The sequence below is a fragment of the Amblyomma americanum genome, chromosome 2, assembly GCF_052857255.1.
Source record: "Amblyomma americanum isolate KBUSLIRL-KWMA chromosome 2, ASM5285725v1, whole genome shotgun sequence".
NCBI classification, from domain to species: domain Eukaryota; kingdom Metazoa; phylum Arthropoda; class Arachnida; order Ixodida; family Ixodidae; genus Amblyomma; species Amblyomma americanum.
The window spans coordinates 7,413,868-7,440,303 of record NC_135498.1 but is presented as its reverse complement, the minus strand read 5'-3'; the positions used below and the strand labels follow the sequence as shown (position 1 = coordinate 7,440,303).

Sequence of the window (26,436 nt, the reverse complement as noted above, 5' to 3'; positions counted from 1 at the left end):
TGACGTTCCGGAGCCCATCAGCACCATCACGCCTCCAAACTGAGTTCTTAAACTTGCATAACTTACAGAAACAAATTCATCATAACAATAAATCATGGTCTTGCAAATATACTGCAATAGGGGAGAGGTGTATCTAAAAATATAGAAAGAGAGCAGAATGAGTCAGGGATTCGACTTACTGATATTCATGTTGGAATCAGGAAAAAATTGGCCATGAACAGGACATATAGTGCGAAGAGAACATAGCCGATAGTTAATTAGGGAAACTTAATGTGTTCCAAGAGATGGCAAGCGCAGCACGGGCGGCAGAGATTGAGGTGAGCGGATGCTATTAGGAACCCTGCGGCGAAAAGTACGTGGTCGCATACTGCAGAGGGCAGGGCCAGTTGGAGGTATAAGAGAGCGGTATTTCTCCTGCTGTGAACGTAGTTAGGTTGATAGAATGATAAAAGGCCTCGCAGGCTCAACCGCTGGAGCTATACGGTTCTCTGTAGGTTCTCCGGCTCCGATTACGAGAAGATGCACAAAAGAACGGCACATGTTTTTTTAAAATTAAAAGCACAGGGTGAATGCTTCTGTTCCCGTTCTTTTTCTTCCCTTCGCGCATTGTACTGCACAGTAGCACGCTTCAAGTTTTGTTGCAAAAACTAATTTAATAATGACAATTACATATACATTCCGATAACCAGCCCATCCAAGCTGCAAAGCTTGCTAGCGTAGCTGGAGAGTGAAACTTCATTTTCCTAGGAAAAAGCCCACTAACAGAAGAAAATAAGCGTAACGACCAGACTCAAACCATCATAGAGTCATCGATTCTGAAACAAAAACCAGAAAGGTTGCGTTAAATAAATTTCGAGAGAAAAACTAAAGCACAATATGTGGAGCACCGTTCATTTTGCACAGTCGTAATTAAATGAGTGCACTGTACACAGTACGGCAGCCAAAATCACGCAAAGCTCTTAATGTAGCAGTCAGTATTTTGGGTTTCATGCAAATTGCAGCTCTGATCCATTTAGGGTAAATTTTCTATTTGCATAGCTAATACAGATGTCCACACCATTACGCTAATTCGTTGGGTGGAGAAAGCATTGCCTTTGATTTCAAATCTCATAATCTACGCAATACAACGCTATGCGAAACCTGTGTCTTCTTTTTCCTTGAGGTTTATAAGCGATAAGACCTTGGTACATTCGGTAATCGCTTAATTCTATCCCTCATTTTAAAATATCCCACTACACATCGAATGAGCAGAGAGATGTACACGTGAGCACACTGCTGGAGTACCGGTTTCTCGGAGGTGCGCATAGACCCACTAGACTGCTTCGTTAACTCAATGCGTTCTCGTCCACTTCTTTTGCGCACGATGTGAAGCGCAATGCGAAACGGAAGTGCAGGGTTGTACCGCACTTTCCTAGCATCCAGGTATAGCCTGAGATTGCTTCGAGGTCAACTTCCACAAACAGAGCAGCCTTTCGCAGCAGTTATGGTTTACATGCGTGTGCTCAAGCGCTGGTTCCATTCCAGATTGATTAACTTAGTCGACAAATAAAATATGAACGAAGCGTGATAGTTCGTTGCCGACATTATGTTTCAATATTAAGACTATGACTTTCTGCACAGGCCTCGAAATTGTTCGTGGATGTTTGTGTGTGGCCGAGATGAGACGTTTCAGTGAGCTTCAGTCTGTAGAATGTGCTACGCCGGAACTGCAAAGCAACATCTACTCTCGACTACGAGAGAGAGTGCATGTTTTATTCCAAATGAAGATATACTTGTGTAGTTCTCATATTGTATATGAGACTGTTATTTTGAACAGCACCCTATTCGTGGCACTCCAAAAATACTGATTAGGTTACTGAGAAGGGAGGGCTCATAAAATACTCCAGCAGATGCCTAGCGAATTGCCGTCACCTCCTCACAGCTGGAAACGATACCTCAAAAAAATTTTTTTGGATACCGATATCCAATGCCCTGAAAAATTGTATTTCCGATACCGATACAAGTTACAGAACCGAAATAGATCTCGGTACGGATACTCGATACTGTACTGTCGATACTTTGAAACACATCACTGGAACAGCCAATATAATAAAGCTAGTAATATTTTTTCCTAGGTTAAGAAATTTATTCGTGGTTTCTGAAATATATACTCTATTCATTATAGTACACTGTCGTTGAAAGAGCTCAAAAAGAATCCGGTGGCACGGATTTCTTTAAGTTGCATTTTCGACACCTTGTTTCGAGAGAAATTTAGGATTGCACTAAAACCACGGTGCCGTTGAAACGATCGCTACCATAATCAGGCATAAAAAATATTTTTTTAAGCTAATGTATTTCATGCGAACCGGTCGGTGAGCACTAAACTACATGCAAGAAAACCTGAGACTCTTACTGATGCTTTTCGTTTGTCGCAGCAGTACTTTCCGGATGGCATCTGACTTTGCGCTATGCTAAAAGGAGTAAGCTTCGTTCGCTTGGGAAAGCCCTGCAGTTATATCCCTAGCACCGTGATTAACACACGCTTGAATTTGGACAATCTCCCTTAAAAGCTCGAAGGGAAACAGGAAAAAAGAAATAAAGGGCAGGAAGTTTTTATTAGGTAAAGAATATCTTGCTAAGGAAGGAAGGAAAAGAAAAGAAAGAAGGAAGCAATTAAAGAAACAAAGAAAGAAAGAACGAAGAAAGGAAGAAAGAGAGAAAGAAAGAAAGAAAGGAAGGAAGGAAGGAAGGAAGGAAGGAAGGAAGGAAGGAAGGAAGGAAGGAAGGAAGGAAGGAAGGAAGGAAGGAAGGAAGGAAGGAAGGAAGGAAGGAAGGAAGGAAGGAAGGAAGGAAGGAAGGAAGGAAGGAAGGAAGGAAGGAAGGAAGGAAGAAAAAGGAAAGGAGGAAGGACATTAAGAGGGAAATGAAGAAAGAGAGAAAAAGAAAGAAACAAGGGAGAAGAGAATAAATAAGGAAAGAGAGAAAGAAAGGTAGGAAGAGAGAAAGGAAGGAACAAAGAAAGAAAGAAAGAATTAAAGAAAGAAAGGAAGAACGAAAGAAAGCAATGAAGAACGGAAGAAGCAAAGAAAGAAAGAAAGAAAGAAAGAAAGAAAGAAAGGAGGGAAGGAAGAAAGAAAGAAAGAAAAAGAAAGGAACAAAGAAAGAATAGAAGAAAGAAAAAAGGAAAGGAAGAAAGGAAGAAAGCGTTGCCTTATATTTCGCAGCCAGCCCTATAAGAATCATATACCGGATGAATAGCTTGTATTTAAGTAATCGGCTGTCTGCCGCCGCCTACACACAGTAGAACATCGAACGCTCCTGCTCGCTTAAAAAACCGCGTTAATCCTCCGCGCTATCAGAACTCCGTGTGCGTTCTTTAGAGGCAAGAAAAAGTATAGCGAGGGAAAAAAAATACAGCGATGAAAAGAAGCTTCCGTGTAAATGCACCTGTTCTTGGGTGAGGCACGTGTAGGCAATCGGAGAAGGGAGCAGAGGCCTCTTTAAGAACGGGATTCTCGTTTCACGGAAGCCGAGAGAAGCCTGCGAAAAAGCTATATAAACGTTTTTATATTATCTCCCTTTTAAAGATTTATGCGTGCTCAACGAAGTTTTTTCGCAACGTGTGCTTTAGCGAACCTCTATCGAGGACCTGGTAGTTTGGTGAGTACGACTTGCTCTTTCATTCCCTATGCCTCAGTGGCCAGGCTGAAACGTAAATACAGAAATAAGTGAGACCACGGAGTATATTTGGTATATTTCAGCCATTTGCGATAAAGGGAGTAAAAAACGCGCCCCAAAAGGGTCTGGAGAATCTTGAGAATGGAGAATGTATCGTTATAAATGTGCGGTTAGCGCCACCGGCGTGACACGTAAGAGAGTGCCAACATGGTGGCGAACTGCCGTTTCTAAGCGTGGTGGGCCATAATTATTTATGGCTGGAAACACGTTTTTACGAGCCGCCGGCGTCGTTACGCGATCATTAGGCGCGCGGGGTGCCCGCAGCTCGAGAAAAAATGTCTCTAATATTTCCACCTTTTCGCCTTCATTTCCTGTTGACTTTTTTTCCTTCTCGCGCTTACTTCCTACGTGAATCTTGAGGTGAAGTTTCAGGAAGTGTGAGCTCAAAGGGGTTCTAGCCTGGCCTTGCTCAGCACAGACGGTAGTTGAGTAAATCGGGATGGCCATAGAGGAAAGACGTATTCTGTTGTGGAAAGGTACTGCATGCTCGAATTCGGCGGCACACATAACGAAATGGCTTTTCCCTCCACTGACAGCCAAGACGTTAAGAGAGGGGGCCGGCACCATTCGCGTGTTACTTCTTTGTGTACCATCACTGGCGGTTTTCTGGCATCTACACTAATCCCTTCTGTTGTTGCTTCCTAATGCCAAGGTTGTTTTTGCGCATGTTACATCAGCCAGGCGTGCCTTATAAAAGAAATACGACTCAGTAACTCATCAGTAATCACCTAGGCCCTTCATAATGGATCGCTAAAAAAAATTAATTGGAGAAGGGAGGCATTAAGAAAGAAACTAATTCAACCATCATATTTTGCTGCTCCTTCTCTGGTGTTAATATAATTGCTTCTCCATACAAGTGACGGTACCACGCATGCCTTTGAAGAACGAATCGCTAAAAAGATGCATGTTGCCAGAGCTGCCCAATACCGTTGCGAAAGCGTTTCAAGCGCAGGCACCCCCTTTAGTACAGATTTTTCCAACATACTCGGAGTTGTGCGGAGCTTGCGTGCTCTGCAGTGAGTCATCAGCGGCGCGTTGAAGCTTCTGTGCGAATAGCCACCACAGATGGTGGAGCAATTCAGTAACGCTTTGTATAAGGTTGGCAGGAGTTCCAAATTTGTTCAAGTTCAGTAAGAATTTGTGTGACGGTTCTAGAAACATTGCATGGACTATGGGAAGACCACCAAGAAGTATGATTAAGAACCTGCCAGTTGTATTGCTGGATTTTTGGCTTGAAATGGTACTCAACGTGAGGTTTATAGTCATATCAGTAACGAAATCTTGACTCAAAAGTCAGGCTTGTCCTAAGGCTTGCTTATTGAGCTTAGCATTTGGTATCGCGACACTAAGCTGTTCTATGAACGGGGATGCCATGATGGGTTTCTTTTGGTATTTTTATGTATTCTTGAGCAGTTCATAAGTCGGCCGCGAGAGGAAGCACAGTAAGTTAGCCACCCAGATTTAGAAAAGTCAAAGAGAGAAAATGTCACAATCGGGCCCTGCGCTGAGCTTCGCTACTCGCATGGCCAACGACCTCTCGCTCCGAATGTTGTTCGTGGGGCCTCACTTTCCCCCGAGATCGCCAGTGGCTTCTTTTTCTGCCTAAACAAAGCAGACATGACAGATCGGGCATGAAGTAATCATTAAAGGCCTAGTGCCTCGTATTTGAGACGCTCTAAAAGACAGAAATTTACGGTGGCACAACACTTAGCAAAGATTTGGTGAAAGGCATATGCGGACAAACATATTAAGATATAGAAGATATATTAGATAGATATATTAAGGGGTCACAGACTCAGGTGGATGATGGAAAGTAGGATGTCTGCAGGGATAGTGTGGTCACAGCCGGCGCTGTAGAGGTTCAGTTGGGAGAATATGGGAGATGGCTTTATCCTGCAGAGGTCATAGTAAGGAAAGTGATGATGGCAGCAGTGGCGCAAAGCATTGCGGTCAGCCAGCGAAGCATCCATCTCTGCCGCAGCCCATGCTGTCTCGTCGAACGCCTTTTCGCCGTCTCCAAAAGCGATCGAAGTAACAGGTTTTTCGTCCAAAATCTTTACAACCTTCTTTTAGTAGAAGGAGTTCAATACCCGCACACTATAATCTCAACTCCCACTACAACTACTCACCTCGCACTCTCTCCAGATGCCTTTGCGTTTCTCAATGGAAGCGTTCTTCCAATGCCATATACCAACTCCAGGCCTGTACCCATTAAGCACGCACGTGAATTCCACGAGGCGTGCACAGTAATTGTATCTGAAAGTAAATCAAGGAAGTAGAAAGGGCTGTGCATCCTAAGCAAAGCTACAGATGGACTAGTTGATTCGTCATCTTCAAAGTGTAGGCATGCTGTACTTAAGCCTAACACAGGTAACGTGCGTGAACCCTCTTTCTCTTGCGCGTTACCTATGTCTCCTATTGTTCGTTCCCTAAAGTAAAGCGACGATAATTTAAAAATACACTTTAATATTTTTTGTTGATAAGAACCCCCCCCCCCCCACCACCCACCCCCAAATTGGACTTTCTAGCGGCAAAGCACCGTTTTAATTGGGACATAATTTCTCTTCGGACGTTTTAATTTGCTTACTAAGACTTTTTCTGTCTTTATCATCTTTGTGGCCCGTCTTTCCCAGCCGCCTCTTTTTTTCAGACCTTGCATTCGATGCCCATTCATTCAAATTCTTATGGCCTCCTGAGTGCCATACTAAGTGGGACTTTGCGTTTACCCAAATTACTCCATAAAGTGACGCGCTGAACGGAACACTAGAGGCCGTAAAAGAAAAAAAAAGAAACAAAGCGGATTGTTGGACCGTATGAGCCTTTAAAATGACGGCGAAGTAGCGGGAGCTTCGAACTCTTCTGTGTTGCACTCCACTCTTCAGTGGTGCCTTCTAGCGTGTTCGGAATTTTAATTAACCTCGCCTGTCGTTAGTGCTGTCAAACTTTCGCTGCGCGCAAAGTTCGCGGGTGTGTTCGTCGTTTTCTTCTAATTTCGCTTGTCGACCATAGGAGCTAATTTGTCTCGGGGCCGACACGCTGAAAGCGAGTGAGCTTCGCCTTCGCAAGATCATCCGGATGAAATTGCGAACGCCTCAGTAAAGTGGTGGAAACGGGGCAGAAGAGAAGGCTTGTGTTTAGTTCGCGTGGAAATATTTTGTTGAGCTCAGCATTCGGGTAGTAGAAAAACCTTACAGGAATTAATTAGAGATTGTTTTCCTACATGCAATTATTTCATCAGCGGTGAAAACATGGATGCAAAAAATCATTACATTTCACGTTCAGCTCTAGGTTCAGCTGGGATGTGTTTCCATGCTTCGGCTTTAATCTTACAAGACGTTAAATGAGGATTTCTTTTTTTTTTTCGCTTTGCCACGCTTGTACGAAGCCCACAAGCGTAGCCTCTCCTAATCTAGAATCACAACGTTTACTTTCAAATATGACGCCTTTAGACGTAAAAAAAAACAACACAATAGATAAACCCCCTGCAAGCAAATAAGAGCTATATTCTTGCCAAGTATCAGTTTACAATTGCAGATGTGTGGACGTGCGAACTGACAAAGACGTGCTTTATTGGAAAAGCATGGACAAAAATGGGCGAGAGTGGGAAATGAAAAGTACACATGCGAAATGCATTTTATCCATTAACGACATTCATTTTATTTCGAACTACAGAGAATTCATTCCGGATTTTAAGACAGAAAGGCAAATCGCATACAACCTTCTCAAACAATTTTTTTTTCTTAACACACATTGCTGCAAGCTAACTCAAACGCGATACTAACGCTACGAGGGACACCTAAAACGTGGGTTGCCGTTTTAGCTGCCCGCACAGCTGTGGAAGCGAAAGGCGAAGTGAGGAGAAACAGCAGTGAGGCGCACAGAAAAGCCCTGCGACTCTCCAGACTGCAGAAAATAAATTATCCTGGTACCGATAAGAAAGCATTCTCCCAGGAACACTTGGACGCAGAGGAGCGTTAGACTGGGCCAAATTTCGTTAAAAGGTCGCCTTCCTCCACGGGACCTCTTCGGAATTCACTCAGCGCAGAGGAAGAGCACAGAGAAGAAGGAATTAACGAGAAAGAGCAGCCAGGGCGTGAAATCGATGGCTCTGTGCGCGGAGACATGCGAAAGAAAAAGATGGAAAGGTTGAAGAATGCTCAGCGCCTCATTGTCTTAGCTTCACAGAAAACTGAGAAAAATGCTTTCCACTCAGACACTTTCGGTAGGATGGGATGCAGGTTCTTCGTACAACTCTGCTTGTGCTGAACTCTGCAGCGAATTTTACGCCCATTGCAGGATCTCCACACATGATTACTATCAAAGGAAAATAAATATTGGTATATTAACCAACACAAAAAACTCGTAATAAATTTTAGTAGGAAAAAAAACGACAACAAGGCTTATGCACTATTGCGCATTCTCTGTGTCGTTTGTGTCAGCTGGCTAGGACACTATTTTTAGGAACACCAGGCTATGTATCGCATATTTTCATTGAAATTAGCACTTAGATCAGAAGGGATATCGCAAAGAAAGAAATTTTTGCAAGCCAAAGTTCAGAAAGCGAGCCTTGCAGGAGCTAACGTAGTTTTACAGCCATTCATATCGGAAGCTTTTGGTTCGCTTTATGGTTTGGTTTATGGGGGTTTGGCGTCCCATAGTGTCTCAGGCTGTGAGGGACGCCGTAGTGGAGGGCTCAAGATAATTTCCACCACCTGGGGTTCTTTGACGTGCACTGACATCGCACAGTACACGGGCCTCTACAATTTCGCCTCCATCGAAATGCGACCGCCGCTGCCGGGATCGAACTCGCGTCTTTAGGGTCAGCAGCCGAGCGCCATAACCACAGAGGTACCGCGGCGGCAATAGGACGCTTTTCTTCGAGATAATGCTTGTACCCTCCCTCTGCAGGTTGCTTGTATCATTTGACTTCGAACGTGGCATTATTTTAACAAGACTGCATCCGAGATATAAAGAATGCTTCGTTTGCCTTGTGATAAGGGAGTAATTACTCATTTGCATCCACCCAAACGCAGCCGTACGGCGGCACATTCTCCCATTCGCTGCGCTTCTACCGATTTCTTGTCTCCAATATGGCTGACCAGGCAGCAAGAGACCGCTTTGTCGTAGTTCGCTGGCGCACCGGCCTGTCGGCAGAGTCGGCGACCAGCGTCTTACTCTTGGTGGCCGTCTCCCTTGTTGTGGCTTGTGCTCTTGCTTCGGCGTGAGCGCAGCTGCAATTAGGGCTGATAAATGGCGTTGCTACGGAGAAGGGGGCTAACCAAACCGCCGCCAGTTTTTCTGCTCTTATTGACTCCCTTGTCCAGCCCCGCGGATCGTGAATTAAGCGGCTTTTCCGTCAGTCACGTCAGTGTTTCTTGGACACGCGAATGTAGCGCCATTTTCTCTCGCAACCGCCGCCTGCACAAAAACTGTAACTGTCTGTTTCTCTCATGCTGCATTCATCCTTCCCTCCAGGTAAACGTTGAATCGTTCAGGGTGCTCTGTAGAGAGGTTATCAAAGAGGGAAACAATGTACCACGAGAAAGAAAGTGAAGGTGCCTCCATTTGTGACGATGGTGTTTCCTAGAGGGCCTCAAAGAATCTAGGGATCTCACGTTGAGTGCTTCAATCAATCAATCAATCAATCAATCAATCAATCAATCAATCAATCAATCAATCAATCAATCAATCAATCAATCAATCAATCAATCAATCAATCAATCAATCAATCAATCAATACTATTTATATCTGCTTAGAATGCAATTTCACATTGGATGTACCGAATGTGCAGCAATTCCATGCGATGCTTTCGTGCGGGTTTTTCCTCGCGAAGTCCTTCAAATGGCGCAGCGACGTTTCAGCGTTTTAAGTCCTGCCAATTCTTCCTGTCGCTGTTATCTCCTAACCATCTAGACTGTCTTTCAAGGCAAAATAGTTCACCGCGATTAAATAAGTACACAAATTTCATTCCAAGTTCAGTGATCTTGATATTCCCCACCAAAAACTAAGTTTGCCAACTGGGCCTAGTCAATGGCTGTGAAGCACGTCACAGCAATTTTGTGCGCACGAGGATTGCTAATGAAGAGCTGGTAAGAGCAGGCCAGTTTGAAGATCAAAATCAGGCTGATTAACTTTGGAGCTTTTCATTTTTTTCCGTCTTTATTCTTCAATTTGCCGAATAAACGGAGCTTTTCATCCGGAGGCGAACTGAAGACGAGACAATTTTGTTCTCAGTACTGCAGCAGGGGGCATGGCTGCGGAAAAATGGACAAAAGTGAAGGTCATTTGCTTTGCCCTGAAGATAAGAAACCGCAGTTACGGCAGAGCAGTTTTGCCACACCACTGCAACGATGGAAGCGAACGTGGAATAGAGATTAAGCGTTTCCGTTTCATAGTAGATGGTTCAGCTGATGCAACCTATAGAGCAAGCTATTTAGCAGAAGCTTATAACATTTTTTTAATGAGCGAGCGCTAGAAAACTATAAGAGTGTTTTTATCAGCCTATGCGACGCAAAACAAGAAAGAAAAAGCAAACTCTGTTCGGAATATAGCACCGAAATCAGCCCTTCAATCAGTTTTGTTATCTTCTTCAACTTTATGTAAATAGCAGCGCCTAAATGAATACAGGACAGTTTAAGGTGTTCGTTAAATTGTGCTGAAATATTACGATCGCACGTATTTAGTCACTCTTTCGAGACACTGCGGGCGCTTTCCAAGTTTACAGGGAAATTAATCTGTACCGAGTCCAGACGTCGAGCCCTCAAGCTCCGGTCACTGCAAATGGCTGGATGTCAAGCCCAGTTAAGCGTGACTTCTCTCCATTGTCTTAATGAAAATGCTAATGGACGCACTTGCTCGGAAGACGAGGACGTAGCAAGGTAGAAGCAATGAGAGGAGCACAGAAGGCATGCGAGATACGGAGGACACACAGAGAGAGATTTTTCTAGAAACGGGAGAGGTCTTCCTGAATATCATTATGCAAACCGAGCTTTCCTGTATGTTCCAACTGCACAAAACGCACGAGAATTAGGAGGGACTCGTATTTGGGGCTGACGCGTAACGCAGCGATTTGACACAGGGCGCTATAGCGTCTGTTGTATCGAGCATTGGCGTCAGGTGTTCACAATGGATGCTGTTGTATCGGCCAGTGCAGTTCCGTCCTGAACAGAGGGATCGTATGTATGTCTGGAACATCCAACGGAAATCAGCGCCTGATAGCCACACAGCGGAAACATCTTTGATGCGGACTGTGAGATTTCAGTCTATTAAAATACACAGGAAAATAATCCATTGAGAGGAAATTGACATGTACAAACAGGAGGAGTATAGTTTCTTCGGGCGGTTCGGGCTGGCATGCACTTAGCACGATAACGAAATTATAAAAAAATCATTCCTGGCAGGGATAACGAGAGGCACCGTTCATTTAAGCACAGGTTTTTGCAAACCCATCCAACACACGGCGCAAGATTAGACGCGCATGTTTGATCCGGTCCCTTCGCGGTGCTTTGGCGACAATTTGATATTAAGCAGTAACTACCACTTTAATGAACGCCGTCGAAACGAGCCTACTGAATATCAGGTCAGAAATAATGTCTAAAGCTCGCAGTATCGAGCCACTGCGTTCAACATATACAAGTTTCTTTCAAATTGAAGGTTATATTCGCAGTTACTGCCAACCGCAGTGTTAAGAATCATCATTATTATAGCGATAGAAAAAAAAAAACCTTTATCATGTTTGAAAACAACAGGTACGAATGGTTACTCTTGTGTTCCGGTGCCTAGAAGGACTGGCCAAGGCGTTTGATGGAGGTGTGTGTTGACCATGCCATGTCGAAACGCTGGTAAGCTGATTGAAGCTTTCTTTTCACCCTTTGTTTATTTCATGCTGTCTAGAATCTCGTCTTCCCTGCCATTTTTCTACCGTGTATCTCTATTAAAACAGCAGTCTTTTTTCATCATAAGAGTAAAACAGCTGCACAGACGGGACGGAAGTAGAAGGGAGATAAACACAGATTTGGGATTTACAACCGGAGGTTATGGCAGAAGAAAGACTGGAGGGGACACTTAATCCCCGCCTTAAGGGTATGACGCGATGGCGTAAATGATTAATGTCAACAATGTGGAACTGGTCATTCTCTACTTCACATTCATATATCCCTGGGAGTCCTCACACCACTCGTGGAGCAGTGGTTCAGCAGATAAGCGATGCGCCACTGCCCTGCGATGGCAGGTGTCGCCACTGGTGGAGGTTGTGAGACCCAGATTGCTCTTCCCAGGCAACTTCTCGCGATCAGTCATTCGCGACGTGACATGGTGGGCTGTTTGCTCACCATCCGGTGGGCAGGTGGAGATGACGCCGCAAGGTCACTTGACCTAGGTGTCCCGCCTAGGTTGCTTCTCTGGGGACTTTCTGCTCACAACGCTGATGTTGACGCTGCCGCCAACTACCGCAACGACGCCGGATTTTCTCCACAACTGGAGCCTCAACGCTCTCGCGTTAATGCGAAATTTGAACATTATATCGTCCCTATTAGACGTATGCGCAAATTCAGCGCATGGCTGCTCTCTTCGTGGCCTTTCAGATCATTGTACAATTATGCGCAGCTGTCAACCATAACACACTGTTGCGGATTCGGCTTCATCGACCATTCGGGATGGCATCCAATAATGGCTCTAAACGCATAAAAGGACGCTAAAGCTGCAGGTGCTTTTTTTTCTCACATGGTAAAAAAAATTCTTTAGCGCGTTGCGAGGCGTCCACTGTAGCAGTATGCACACACAGGCCCGACAGTAGAGCGCGGTAACCACGTGTATCTGACCGCATTAGGCCACCGATGTAACAGTGCAATGCTACCATTCGGCGAGGATTGCACGGGTACGGGCAGCACCAATACCTCCGAAGACACGTGGCAGGGCTGTACCGCAGCAGCGTATGCGTGCATACCAAAGGCGTAGTCAGCCTAGTCGGACAGAGCGGAGCGCACCGACATATCTGAGTCGCAAGAAGCCGGGTCCGCCGCTGCCTGCCTCCATGCCATGGACCGGGCTCCTTCGCTGTGCTTCTGCTCTCGCAGCCAACCTGGGCTACGTACACGCAATGTCCGACCGGCAGCGATACTCGCGTATGCTGCCTACCAGATTCCCGCAGCGAGGTCCAGAACTCTCGCCCAGGAAACTGGTTATTTGTCCTGGTATCAGGGACGCTATATATATGTGCCCCGAATATTGAAGGTAATGATTTCAGTTTAGAGTAATTTGATCGAGCCCACAGGTATTTGCAATAGCGGAAACAGCCGTGGATTGTCGTAAAGCCCTCCCCCACTTACCCCCCCCCCCCCCACCCGCCCCACCTACCCATTCTAGCTACGTAGGGTGGAGGATATGGCAAATGAGAGCCATTGTAAGGTACTGTTATTGAAATAATGAATATATAGGCTGCGGTTCTGGTGCATAGCAAAGCCTTCCTTTTTTAAGTTTGTCCATCGCTCGCGTCGAGTAGCTAACACTGCCATAGGAAAGCAATTTTGAACGTTTTTCACGCTAACGAAAGCGTTAATAACAGAAAATGCAAATCTGCCATGGAGAGATGTGCGGATATACTGGTTGTGATAGTGTAATCTTATGACATGGAAAAATCGCGTTCATGAACTGAGCGGTTAAGCGATGCGCCACAGCCCCGGGAGGTGGCTGTTTAAGCATAGCCACGTGTGGGGCTTGTGATACCGAAGTTGCTCTTCAAGGCCTCTCGCAACCTTTCGCGGTCAGTAATTAATTTCACTGCCACGGTGAGCAGGTTTTCATGACGCCACAAGATTTTTCGCTCACGCCGCCACCGCCAACGACAACGACGGGATTCCGCTATACAGGGCTCATAACGCTGTCCCGTTAAAACAGGACGTCAGGTTCGTTATACCGTGAACTTCGCCACAGAAGCGATCAGTAATGAGCGGTTGCTGATAAAAGTAAACTCTGTTTAAAGCGCATCGCTCTAGAATGCCTTGTCGCTGTGAATCACTTCATCTAGCTCACGTGTCACCTAATCAGGTGGCACATGTGGGATTTTGCTGCGCTTGTGTGAGCCAACGTACTCTACGCCTTCATGAGAATACCTTCGCTTTTGCGATATTTACTGATTACACATTAACTGTGTGGGACACTTCATCCTATGAAGACTTTGGCTTCGCAGGCTCTCTTTCTCTCTACAGGAGGATCAAAATTAAGGTTTACACAATTCTTAATAGTAGGCGTTGTTGGGTCCGAGAAATCCACCTCTGCACGTAAGTTATACAGCCAGGGAGACACAAAGCGAGATGATAATTGCGAGCGTCCGGAACCTAATGAACTAAAATGTAATAATTAACTTCTCAGTCACTGCGACTAGCGTGAATGTTTATATTGAAAACACAGAGGTGGTCGCATTTCCAGTCTGCTCAGTTTGGTGGAACTCTTTTGCAGCACGCGAGTTCCGAAATATTCGGCCCCAAAGTTCGGCTCCCAGAACCGCCGCGGTGGCTCAAAGGTTATGGCGCTCGACTGCTGACCTGAAGGACGCGGGTTTGATCTCGGCCGCGGCGGTTCAATTTAGATGGAGGCGAAATTCTAGAGGCCCGTGTACTATGCGAAGTCAGTGCACGTTAAAGAACCCCAGGTGGTCGAAATTTCCGGAGCCGTTCATAGCCTGAGTCGCTTTCGGACGTTAAACCCACATAAACCAAACCAAAGCCAAAGTTTACACTGATTTCTTGTCATTGCGCATGCAAGGCGGGGTAGTTGACGCGGTTGGGTTACTCGGCTGCTACGTCGGACGATACCAGGTAGAGAAACCAGCAGAAGAGGACGCGTACACAGAGAAGGAATTCACACGGACAACGCTGGAAGCAGAGGACAGCCTGGTCTGAAGGATGTTGAACATGTAGGAAAGTGCCCAAAGAAGCGTAGAATTGTAGAAATGTGGCTTGTTGGGCCAGTTGGTGCAAGGTATCAGGTAGAGAAACCAACAGGACAAGACGTGTGTACGCGCCCTGTTCTGTTGGTTTCTCTACCTGGCGCCACGCACCAACTGGCCCAACAAGCTATGGTTCTACAATTATACGTCGGACGCTTCTTCCATTGTGATAACAAGAAGGAGCAAACGGTTGCCAGCTTCACTGGTCGCTCTACCCCTTGGTAGACAAAACGATGACTTAAGCTGGGAGGAATTTCGCGCCGGTCGTTTCCGCTTTGCATGCGCAATCAGGCGGATGGAGCTGGAAATCTAGAATCGAATATTTCGGAAGATACGAGTTAGAACAGGTCTACCAAATTTAATTGCGTAGGAATACGACTGTCTTATAAGTCTCTGATATAAACATGCCCTCTAACTGCAGCGACTGAATTGTTCATTTGACAGTTTCAGATTTTTTGGTACCTGACGATCACAAATATCCGCTCATTTTGTACCTGCCTGGTCGCATAAATTATGTGCACTGTTCGATTTAGTGTAATTCCGAGCGCCAAATTTTAAAAGAGCTTTGAAGTTGAATTTTGACCACCGTGTACGAACTCGCGTTTCGTTCTGTTAAAGGAACGTTACCTGAGACAAAGCGAAGTTAAACAAAATAAACAAAAAAAAATAAACAAAGCGAAGTTATCCTGCATGAATTGAGTTTCGCAGTCCAACCGTAAAGATGCTACTTTCACTGAAAACTGAGCTTTTAAAAACTAGTAAAGGCTGAAAAATGAAGTACAAGTGTCGCCGTCGCAAGTGGGTTTCGCTAGTCGAGTGAATCATTCGACTAATAAGTTTGGCGGAGATCCCAGAGGCTAAACTACAATGCTTTTCACTTAAACGGTGATTACGGGTGAACACTTCACAAATTTCAATTGCGCGGGAGGAAGACTTCTAAATCCAATTTTCTCGGCGGTGTATGCGTCTTTTGCAGCCGGGCAAACCCCAAAGAGCCATAGAGTCGGATTTTATTAGGAACATAAATGCCCTGGATTCATCCCCAGATTCCCTTCAAACACCGGGGTTTCCTTTTTGAGCACTGCGTTGTTCTTCTGCTACTGTTTCCTTTGTGAGCGGTGTTTTCCTCTTTGGCAATGTGCCGTCACCGACTCTCGAAGGTAGCCAGTGTTGGCTTTGGTTATGAACTGCGGCCTTGTCCTTTTTTACTGCTCAAAGAACGGGTCACATGCCGAAAATATTCCGAGCGGCTTCTACGCTAAATCCCGACTCATACTTTGTGCAGCACGTCGGCAGTCGCACGGTAACCGCGCGCAGTTGTAAACTCTTCTCAACAAATCATTAGCAGATGCGCGTTCGAACACGACTTCTACATCCTCCAGAGAATGGTTTCTCAAATTTAGAGCAGACACAGTGGTAGACTTTAACGTTTTCACGAGCGATCATGCAAACGTACAATGCAATTATCCTGTATAAACTCAGAGCTCCCGCCGACACCTGTTCGCGACGTCCCGCGCCATCCAAGCTGAACGGCTGAGCGCCAACATCAGAGGGCGAGGCCGCGCTGGAATCGAAGCGGATTCGCTGGGTGGAATGCATCAGTATATAGAAGCACCGCTTCAGCGCCGGCTTGAAGACCCAGTCTTTGCATAGTTAACAGCCACTTCAGAGACTGTCTGTTGAAGAGAACGGTTTCATTTTATGCTCGAATGAGCGCATGAATGCAAGTCTGGGGCACTCATGCCGAGATCTCGTTCTCCGTTTCTACCGGAGCCTCTACCAGAAAACTAATGGAAGTCCAAGTTTTCCTGCAATGTCTGGTGTTGTGCATATTAAGTGTCCAAATGAACGTTCTAGGGATGGTAATCAGTGAAATTTATTCTAGAGCACGTCTTAGCTTGGGTCTTAGAAACCTATGCCGCAGTGCGCATTTATAATGTCTGTTTGAAAGTTCTAAACAAATTTTGAATTTTGCAAGAAGCCAAGTTTCTGTCAAATAGAGATTGTTCTTCATGGTAACACTGCATCAGAGACTAATCCAACGTAGTCAGAAGAATTCCTCAAAATATTGTAGACCCTCCTAGTTGCTGTACGAATTTTTCTTCAACCGCGAAAGCCCTAAAAAAGTGTATAGCTTTCCTCTGAAGCCGTGCGAAGGCGGTCAGGTGGACGCCTACAGGTGATTGTTCCTCCTCCTCCTCCTCCTCCTCCTCCTCCTCCTCCTCCTCCTCCTCCTCCTCCTCCTCCTCCTCCTCCTCCTCCTCCTCCTCCTCCTCCTCCTCCTCCTCCTCCTCCTCCTCCTCCTCCTCCTCCTCCTCCTTTCATAGACTAGGTTCGAGGTGTTTTCATATCGCTCTGTGTGGTTTCAGTTACCGCCTACAGAAGGTGACCCGAAGATAATTTCACAGGCTGAATTTAGGTACGGGCCTATGACATTCATCGAACGTTAATTATTCCAGACTATTATTTCTCTAATTCTATATATACATTATATTAAAAAGGCGTGAAAAGAACAGTGGGTACAAATGAACAATTTTTGTTTGTGAAATCTGAAACACAAGCTGGTGAAGTAGTATAAAATCAAGCTGTATAATACTGACATATTGAAAGTCCGCACGCGCTGAAGATTTGCTACGTTTCGCCACGGTAACTTTTTGCACACCATAAGTGTACTATTCTAAGAAGGCCTTAGAGGCAACAACGACAAAGAAGGCACATAACACGGTAGGACAGACGTTTATTTCTCCCTGTTTCTATGAGCGCTGTGTTCAGGATACGTTACAGATATATGCCAACTACCAAAATCAAAGTATTAGTTGAGCTGACCAAATGTGCATTTAACTCAATCAATACTACATACACCACTTGCCGCATATACAGCAGTAAAACATTAATGAGAGAACTACTGCCTTGCATATACAAAATAAAAAACGTAACGTTACGCGAAACTGTTGTACCCCATGGGTGTTCCTTATTGCGCGGCGGAAACCTAGCACTTGCGAAATTGTACGCTCACCAATTACGAAACCTTGTCAGGAGCTGTCTCCATCGTGGCACCAGCCGCGAATACAGCGGAAATGAATGCAGGCTCACCGAAACAGAATTAGCCCACTTGCACCTCTGCAGGCATAAAGCTCGGACGCCTTCAGCTCCTTTCGCGTGTGCGCCTAAGCTCTCGAAGCATGCCAGAAAGTGCTCATTTTTATATCTGCACACTGAGCTCACAGTGAGCCAGGTGCCGCCATTCCGCCAGTGGACGGTGTTTTACGACGTACCCGAAGAGGATCGATGAGGCTTCTGAGCTCGGGCGCAGGAATGCGGAAGAGCTTCGGCGCGAGCCTGAAAGTACTAAAGCGCGAGCAAGCTTCGCACTGTGCTGAGGGAAATGCGCGGATGCACCAGGACTGCGTCCCGTGCTTCGCCGGGCGAGCTGCTGCTACATCTCGTTAGCAGCGGAAGACAAAGGCCGATGTCGACGACCACTTCGCTGATGGTTGCACGCATCGCCATGGAGAGCGAATCCGAGAAGAGGGGAGGTTCTAATGCGAAGCGCACTCAAACAAAAGCTTGCGGCGTAGACTACTGTGCACTCGGCGGAGACAGGGACATTCCGGTAAGCAACGCGGATGGGCGTACGAGAGAACCTTTTATCGAACCCTTTGGACTCTCGCCATAATGTCACTACTATGCGTGGAAGTTGGCAACATTACTTGTAGGCTTTGGAGGAAAAGAAACAACAGCCTGACGAACAAGCTCTACAGAACAAACAAGCTGAGGCAAATGTCCCTATCTGTCTAATGTTTTATTTGCAGTACCACCATTAACCACAGTGAAATGACCAGAACAAACCGTTCTTTATTTTTTCAATGAATTTTTATGCTGCAGTCAGGTTTTTATAATTAAAGTGTAATAAAATTTAAAAGAACGACATGATACAAATGCAAAGAGTAAGAAATAACCTTACAAGTTAAAGCAAGGAAAAAGTGCATTAAGAATGAACGTTGATGAAGCAATATTTCTTACTGAAACGAAGTTGCGCGCAGAACGAAGGGAAGGACACTTGATATTACGAGGATGAAGGGATGGAATGTAGATTTTTTTTCCCCAAAGTATTACAGTGGGTTCGTGGTCGTTGATTTAGTTAGGTAGAATGAGTGTGGACAACCAACCACTCAAATAGGCTCATGTATACATAATTTAAGCGTGCGAATCCCCCGCTCGTTCCTGCGTATGTAGCTAGAAATTACCCAGAATTTTAGTTTCTTCCCTGTAACATGGGCTACCATGTAGCGCCCGGTGGATGTCGTGTGCTGCAGTAGCAATAAATGTGAGCCTCTTCTAATAACGGTATAAACATAAAAACTCACAATGTATATCTGGAAATAATATCAAGAACGTCTGTCATGAAGCATTAAGCCGTAAAGCTGCTTCTGTATTTTCGTACGTGCCAGATAGACAACACTATGGGGTAATTTACGGGGAACAATCAATAGTAGCTTGTTATCGCGTAGAACTTCAACCATTTCCTACTTCACGCCTTGCTCTTCTGAGCGGCTACCGCAGCCATCCGCGCATATCCTGGCAGCGAATGGGACGACGTAGCTTTAGCTGCATTTCCGTATACTAGAGAAGGCGGTTTCTAACATAATCATGCAGAAGTCAATGGACCCTAACTGAACGTCTGTCTTATTTTGCTCACCTTAGCCCGTCGCCTGTTTCGTGTACGTCGTGTCGGGCTTTATCTCGTAAAAGACATAATCAGACTAAGAACACCACTGAATGAAGCGAAGATGTCTCCTTTGCGGTTGCCTTTTCTCGGAAGAGATAATACTACGCGCTATCTCACTCACTCACTCACTCACTCACTCACTCACTCACTCACTCACTCACTCACTCACTCACTCACTCACTCACTCACTCACTCACTCACTCACTCACTCACTCACTCACTCACTCACTCACTCACTCACTCACTCACTCACTCACTCACTCACTCACTCACTCACTCCTGTCATTCACTCACTCCTGTCATTCACTCACTCCCAAACTCACGCACTCACTCATTCACTCCTGTCACTCACTCACTCACAAACTCACTCACTCACTTACTTACCTACTTACTTACTTACTCACTCGCTCGTATACATTTTTCTTAGGTCGCTTTGCGTCTGCTTACGTCTCCAACAGTTTGATGCTTCCGCTCTTTTTAACCCGACATGCACCTTTCTTCTATTCCCCTTTCTTTCTGCCTTGATGTTGCGTTTCTTTACACCATCCTTCTTTCTACCTTGTTCTTGCTTTCTTCTTCCTGGGATGATCATTTCAGACACGTTCCTGTTGAGACTTGCTATTGTGTCCTCGGTTGGCGACTGCATCGAAGAGCGGCATCAGCGGGAAGGAAAAGAGAGAATGGGGTCATCAAATGAGCGCTTCAGAGAGCCCGTCGACAACCACGGTCGCCTATGGCTTAAACGCAGCCCTCAATCGCGAACGTTTTCCTAGCCGGTACTGCGCTCAAAATGAAAAGTCATGTCAAAGACGTGATACTTTGCTTCATGCTATTTAGGCATCGACTTAAGACTTCTAGCACCGAGGAAAGCTCCCTCATAGAGGAAGGGAAGAAACTGAGGCAGACATCGTGCCCCCACGACCTGCGGCATTCGAGCCAACCGCCTTTTAGCATATTCAGAGCATCGGGTAATAGCAAGTGATACCAGCGTGCAAAAACTTCTCTTAATTCTACCGGCGTCTACCCGGATCGAAGCCCACTTTACAAGAGTAGACACGGTATATAGAGAGAATTATGGCTTCTAATTGCTTTAAACACACGCGTTCAGCGCACTTAAGTTACGGCGCAACCGGTGAGGCGTTTGGTGGCACAGTATCAACAAAGGAGCTTGTTCCAGAACTACTCTAGCGATATTGCGGCGCGCTAAGCGCATTTCAAGCATCGCGCTCCGAATTCGTAGCCGCTGCGCGGGCCCCAAACAGGTGCGGTCGGTTGGGCAACGGACACTCGTGGCCCACCGGACGCCATTCAGTATGCGCTCTGCGTCTGCCCGACGAACGGCGCCTGATGGCCCATTCGTTTTCGTTTATACCGGCGCTGGCCACTGGAACAGCCCCGACTCGCGGGTGTGAAAAATGTCCCGGAAATCGTAAAAGGCTGGAACATAATGGACGAGCCCTTACGTGCGTCGCATCGAGGCTCGGAAAGCCCCTCGGCGCCAGCGTATAGCCTCCGGAGCCACTCCTGCCTGTTTTCGATTCGCTTACGCTTTTTTTATGATAGGCGTGCCTAGATATGATAAATAAAAAGGACAGCGCTTGAAAGCAGTGATATTTCATTTGAGATTTTTTCCTTCCCATCAGTTCGCATTTGAATACAGAATAAATCGATGCAATTCACCGCAACGGCGAAAAAAAAGAGAGGTTACCGCGCATGATTGAAGTTTCACGTCATTATAGAAGAGATCGCGGTAACTGTCGTAAGCAACTGCAATGGCGAGGTCCGAAAAAGCAGTCATTCTGGTGGTTATCGCACGGTTTTCGTGGTTGTGAGCTATCAGTCTGTTTGTGGCCTGTTGTGTGAGCGTGCTTCCGTTGCTCTGCATGCATTTACCTGTTTATACTGGATGCAGTCGATCGCCAGCAGCGAACTGAACGCTTTTTCTGTTATACGAGACATTGGAAAACAGAGGCACAAAAAAAAAAAGGTTTTGAAATGAGCATGCTGCAAAAGTTTTTTTCTTCTTTCAGATGGCCCCTGTCGAGACCGCTTGAGCTTCGCAAGTAGTACAGGTTTGCTCTTTAAACCACCTCTTACCTATGCCTGTTCCAATTGGTACTGCGCCGTTTCTAGTCCCTTGGGATAGACCCAGCACCTGCACCTCAATGTTACGTTCGTAACGTCACGGCCGAGACATTCAAGCCTGTTGAACAGGCCAGGGACATACTGCCAGCGAGAAGCAATGCGGGTGCCTCTAGAGAGGGTCGGACGGGAGAACACGCTTCAACTTCTGCCTTGCTTCCTCTTCCTTGCCCTTCGTGGGACTTCTTCAAGTCTGCAACAATATTTTAAAAATCCAACACTTCAAACTCGTGCGGCAGCGCCGGCGCTTTGATTGCTCTAAAATATATTTGTAAGTGCCACAGTTAATTTTACATTGAGGGTAACTACTACGATCACGAAATAACATTGAAAAAAAGTGGCAAAAAAAGAGAGCTTTTGGAGATGAGGCTTGCTTCCTTTACCTCAAAGATCACCGATGAAAAATAGGAACGATTCCACATGAAAGAAGTTTGAATAAGGCATTCCAAAAATTTTGCTGAGAGAAAAGAAGCAGCAGCATTGCCGAAGGAGTTTTGCGTGTGAATGTGGCCGCCCATTTCAATGTGTGGTAAAGCGACAAAAGCGCAACTGAACAGATATTTCTGAAGGACACATGGTTTTTGGCGGAGGCCAGCTTTTAGTGTCACGAAGACAATAGCCTGCTACATCACCGTACAGTGTTGGAAAGGGATGGGGATAAAAGCGGTTATCGCTTTACCAGGTCCCCCTCCTGTGTACAGCAAGTGTGCAGTGGCATGCCACGGCACTTCTGTGAACAGACAAATACACAATCACCAGTGTGTGTAGAAAATCAACAACGGTTGAAGCAACAACAATAAAAGCAGCAAAAAAGTAGAAAAAACGCTGTTTTAAAGATTATAGCAACAAGAGCAACAAATACATATAAGAATGTTTAAAGTATGAAATTAGGAGAATGTGGCTTCAGAAATAAAGTAGTCGAGGAGGTGAGAGCAGCTAATGTTTCCTATGTCAATATTTGCAGCAAATAATCTATTCAGGAGTGATGGAAGTTGGAATGTTAGCATTTGGCGTCCGCGTCCATAGTTTGTTCTCGCTACAGGTACTACACAGTGTGGTTTGCGACGGTGTGGGTGTGTGCATTGAAAGAACTGAATCGGGGCTAAGTCAGATATATTTGATATGCATCTTCTTTGTTCTATTTTATAGGTGCGCAATAGTTTATAAGCATACAGTTTGAAAACGTTAATAATCTTGTGCCTGGAAAATAAGTTTTTAGTTGAGTATCTATTTGGCAGGTTATGAAGAATTCTGAGGGCGCTATTTTCAAAAACAGCAAGCTTTTTCAGGCTAGTTCGTGTACCAGTACCCTATTCTAATGAACAGTAGTTTAGATGTAAGCGAAATAATGCACGATACAGCAGAAGTTTTACCTTTTGTGGGAGACAACATTTAAAACGTGTCATAAATCTTACTGATCAAGATATCTTTAGTGATATATGATTTATGTGGTCGTCCCATTGCATATCTTCGGTGAATATTACGCCGAGCGATCTGAATGACATTACTAACTCAATCTGGTCTCGGTTGTAAGGTATCTCACCGAATTCGCTGCACTTTTTGTTTTTTGGATGAAAGAGTATTGCCGTAGATTTTGTTGCATTAACTGAAAGAAGATTGTTATCGGACCATGTCTTTATTTTTTTCAGGAGTATGTTTGCATTTTCCAGTAACTTACTACCAGAACCGTCGGATAAAAACAAACTGGTGTCATCAGCATAAATTATAAAACGAGCGTTATTATCCACATTAACGATGTCGTTAATATACAGGTTTCATAGCAATGGTCCAAGGATACTTCCTTAGGGCACTCCGCAGGCGACTGTTCGAAGAGTCGACTTGTATTCATTTATTTGGACGTACTGTTTTCTATTGGACAAGTAAGATTTAAGTAAGAGCAACGCTGTACCTCTAATTCCATAACATTCAAGTTTTTCCAACAAGATTCTATGGTTTATGCAATCAAATGCGTTGCTGTAATCTACGAAAATTCCCAGGACCAGGTTCCTATTTTCAAAATTCCTCAATATATATATTCCTTCTTGTGTAAAAGAGCAAGTTCCGTTGACCGGTTTTTTTTGAAGCCATAGTGGCAGTCTGTAATTATGGCGTGTTTATTTTAAAAGCCTTCAACTCGTTTAGGAATCAGTTTCTCGAACGCTTTGGAGAAGACGGGCAAAATACTAATTGGTCGATAGTTTCGAAAACTGTTTTTGAGGCCCTAATTCGAAAGTGCAATAAACAAAACCAATAATTACGATGATGACGCGAGTATATGCCTGCGCAGAGCAAGGCACTCACGTGCACTTCGATGTTGCGCGCTATAATAGTACTGCAGAAACAATCAACGCCATCTACATCGCTTCTGCGAATTCAATAACCACTTGTATTCAATGCAGTCCGTTCGCAGAGAGTTTGGGTTGGGTCACTATCGACTACCATTCGCAGTTCTTTCTTCTTTTTCAAGCCAGTCGCGATGGGCTGACCATTTATTCATAAATTCACTCATCCATTCATCTGAGTACTACGCACTGTCCACAAACCCCAATAAGCACCTCTTACCGACGAAACCGTTGCATCTGAGCTGGGTTTCCTTTATGCCATTGTTCTTAAGTAGTTCACTTGTGCTGTACGCGTTTCATATTAGGGCCACGTAATTAAGGATGCTTTGAGTGATCACTTTAATATTAAGCTCGCAATAATGCGCACCTGCTTACCTGTAAGTGTTTGTCGAAGTAAGTATCCAGGCACCTCTTTGTGTACTGTGAACTGACCGTAATGGAATGAGGGCATACTGCACTGGGGATATTCGTCGTGTGTATATGACCAAGCATTTTCTGTCTGCACTGGCATGCGCATGCACCTGTATTTTATTCAGGCGTTTAATAAGTACAATGACAATGCGTAGGCGTACGAAGCTGTACTTGGCAGCGTTTTCGGGCTGCAAACGCACACGTGGGACAGATTATGCGTGCACGCCAATGCGAATGCGCACTCATGGGCAGTTTAGGTGGCAATATCACGCCACAATAAAATGCGAACCGCAAGAAACAAACCTTTCTGATCGATACAGATCAACGAATGTCAAGATTTCGGTGCATAAGCATCCCTGCATGATACCTTTACTTAAATTCCTTGAACCAGAACCATTTATTTTTCCGTACTCCTAAAAACTTCGCAGTTTTTGTGGCAATTTTTTTTTCATAAAAACACATATATTGCAATGTCCTCGCTTTAGGGTTCATCTATAAATGATGTGACAGCATATTGCCTCTCGCGAAAAAATATTTTGGTTTCTAAAGCGCAGCGGGTGTAGTTACCTTTAGCCTTTTTGTTTTATAATTCAAATTTAATGTTCTCATTTTTATCATCCCGGTTACCGTAGCTGGCATTCTGGGCAATACTTTCACGGCCGCATCATCTCTGCACTTTTGTTCACTTGCTTCTTCAGGCACTTTTGCAAAGTGGAAATTACTTAGCCATAGAGAAGCTCATTCGGAACCAAGCCATGCTAATACTTTCTCTTTTTATTCAGCCTAATCTCCGCTAGTAAGGAGAATACAGCATGCAGCTTGCGCAGTAATAACATACAGCTTCCGCTGCTCAATTTATTCTACAGTTTAATCGTCGAAAACCTGTAAACTTGAAAAACGTCACCCTTGCATGCAGAGTTGCTCGAAAAAGCAGCCAGTTCTATTTACACACATTTCGATACAATGTATTGAAGGGGAACACACGCGCATCAACGCTAGTTTGCAGAAGTTGCTACCCATGTGATGCATGCATACAGATATAAGCACATAAATGGCGGCGCAGTTAAGTAGCAGGTCGCCAAACACAACTTTCCAATAACGTTTATTGTTGTTTTTTTATCTGACAAGGAGAACACTCGCAAATAGCTGTGCTTTACGGTCAACAGGACAGGCGAAATACTTTTTTTAACCTGTGTTTTTTCTTTTCGATGAGCTCCTTTTCGATGAGCTCACTGCAAGCCCGCTTTCAGAAGCGTGCACTGTGCAACGGGCAGTGAATGTGGCCAATATTTACAGCACTTGACTTCGGCTCAGCGGGCGGTAGGAACGTGAGCGACCACCTCGGTCTCCCTGCGGCGAGTGACAAACGAGTTGTCCTTTCCGTGCCATTAAGGACGCCGAAAGCATAAGCTTGCTTTCGTTTCTCCGCACTCGTGTGCTGGTGGCACAGTGACGATGTCGCATCAAATAAGGGTTTCTCTGATATATCGTGTTTAGATCTACACGGCGGCATAAAACGCTTTGTTGATATGAAGATCAGTGGTAGAGACTGATGACCCGAAGAACGGAGGCACTATTGAGCGCCTAATTATTGATTCGTTCCGGTGGGTCCATCTAACGGTAGTGGTTGAGGTTGAAGGCTCTCAATTTAGAGCTCACCTGCTTAGTCTTTGCGCTTGGAGAGAGTTAGCTGACCTTGTAAGAGAACTTCTGCAGAGCTCATGCGGCTGCCAAAAGGTGGCGCGTTTCTCTGTGCACCTAGGTGTAAGAGACTGAAAATTTACGGGGTGCAATCAGAATTTCTAGGGTGATCATATCGGACAGTACGAGATAACTTTTTGCGATTTACTTAAAAATTCTAGTTTCAACATTTATTTTTTCTAGATACGCTGGGCTGTTGTTTTCGTTAACGCTTATTTCTGTGAAGGAAAATTTTTTGCCTCAGTTTTTTTTGCGTTCTATTTCGTTTGCATATGAAAGGCTGCAGGGAGTAGTCATAGAAACTCTGCGTGTATGTATAATTTTTATTAGTGCCTTCCAATATTTCTAACTTTATGTAATGGTTCGCAACAGGTGTGAACATTGATGAACCTCACAAACCTTCAAACGACTCGGAGACTATATTTTTGGCCTAGAAAAAATTACACCC

General features: G+C 45.0%; 1 long non-coding RNA gene across 1 annotated transcript in view; it reads left to right on the top strand.

Annotated features, from left to right (window-relative positions):
- The window catches only part of LOC144120490 (uncharacterized), a 276,226-nt gene that overhangs the window by 112,554 nt on the left and 137,236 nt on the right, over positions 1-26,436 (top strand). Inside the window, exon 3 of the long non-coding RNA XR_013312447.1 lies at positions 21,423-21,464. This is a non-coding gene — a long non-coding RNA (uncharacterized LOC144120490). The remainder of the gene's footprint in view (positions 1-21,422; positions 21,465-26,436) is intronic.